The following is a 2,038-nucleotide window of genomic DNA, read 5'->3' on the forward strand; positions in this document are numbered from 1 at the left end:
CTTAGAGTTTACACAATTTTGTTTGGGTCTGGAAAAAATGGATACAAAGGGTTACATTGGGGGTAGTGCCTCCTCTTTTTCCAGGGCAAACTGAAGCAGTAAAGGACGGGTTCATTAAAATAATTGTATATCGTGCAAAGTGCTGCAGCATGTAACAACAAAATATTGATGTATTGTCGAAAGCTTTCATGGCCGGAATCACTGGGTTGTTGTAAGTTTTTTTGGGCTATATGGCCATGGTCTAGAGGCATTCTCTCCTGACGTTTCGCCTGCATCTACGGCAAGCATCCTCAGAGGGAGTGAGGTCTGTTGCCTAGTTCCAACAGACCTCACTACCTCTGAGGATGCTTGCCATAGATGCAGGCGAAACGTCAGGAGAGAATGCCTCTAGACCATAGCCATATAGCCCAAAAAAACCTACAACAACCAAAAATATTGATATTTGAAGTGTCAGTCCTAAAAAATAATGAAAACAATCCAAGCCAAGAACCTATTGTCCAGAGCCAGGTTGAATAAGGATGTTTTACTCTGTCTTTGAAAAGTTCAGGCAAAAGTTGGCAATTTTGGTACTGTAGTAGACAGAATTTCTTTACTGGCATGCCAATTTTCCACAAAGGCCCTTCTCCTTGAAGCTTTTAACTTCACTTCGGTAAGAGTATCACCCCATGTGGAGAGTTTAGCGCCCAAACAAACTCACAAGGTTGGTATCTTAATCCCAAAATGTGTAGAGAAACGTTTAGTACAGTAAAAAATTGGTCACCAGTACAAATAATAATAATAATAATAATAATAATAATAATAATAATAATAAATATATATATATAAAAATGCTCTGTGCATAATTAGTACCTTAGAAACAAAAGAACCAAAGAACGAAATCACACCAAATTTGACAACAAAATGTCTCACAACACAAGGAGTGACCATCACTCAAAATTTTATGATTTTGTCATTTGGGAGTTGTAGTTGCTGGGATTTATAGTTTACCTAAAATCAAAGAGCATTCTGAACTCCACCAACGATGGAATTGAACCAAACTTGGCACACAGAACTCCCATGACCAACAGAAAATACTGAAAGGGTTTGGTGGGCAGTGTCCTTTGGTTTTGGAGTTGTAGTTCACCTACATCCAGAGAGCACTGTGGACTTAAACAATGATGGATCTGGACCAAACTCTACACGAAGACTCAATATGCCCAGATGTGAACACTGGTGGAGTTTGGGGAAAATAGAATTTGGACATTTGGGAGTTGTAGTTGCTGGGATTTATAGTTCACCTAAAATCACAGAGCATTCTGAACCTCACCAACGATAGAATTGGGCCAAACCTCCCACACAGAACCCCCATGTGGGCCACAGCAATGCGTGACAGGTTATGTCTAGTAATAATAATAATATTTACTTATTTAATACCCCGCCACCATCTCCCCAATGGGGACTCGAGGCGGCTTACATGAGGCCAAGCCCAACAGCATATTACAATAAGGTAAAACCAAAACACAATAACAACACAGTAAAATACATACAACATATGAGTACAGAGACGATAAAGCAAAATCATACACAGTAAAATAAAATAACATAATAATGAGTGGGCCGCATGTGCAAGATAAAAACTAAGATACTAAAGATACTAAAATCAGGATGAGATAGGGATGGAGCAGATTGCGGGGGAGAAACTCGTAAAGGAACAGGGTCATAAATATTGTGCAAGTACGTGCGATTGTGCAATTACGTGCAATTGTGCAAGTACATGGCCCATGCATCTAGCATTATGTACTGGTTGCATGGGTTCCTATATAAGTTCAAGAAACAAAACTTCATGATCTGTAGGGGAACCTAGGAGGAACAAAATGTTTGTATCTTTAAGGTGCCTGTCAATCTCTAGTGATCTTACGGATCTTCATAGGCTTTTCTTAATCAAAGAATATTCAGAATTCTAAAATCAGTACAGTAAAAAAAGAACAACATGTAAAAATGGGAATTCCAGACCAGAAACAATAAGGGACAGCTAATCACGTCCCAAGAAAGGATTACT

This window comes from Anolis sagrei, chromosome 2, assembly GCF_037176765.1.
Source record: "Anolis sagrei isolate rAnoSag1 chromosome 2, rAnoSag1.mat, whole genome shotgun sequence".
Taxonomy (NCBI): Eukaryota; Metazoa; Chordata; class Lepidosauria; order Squamata; family Dactyloidae; genus Anolis; species Anolis sagrei.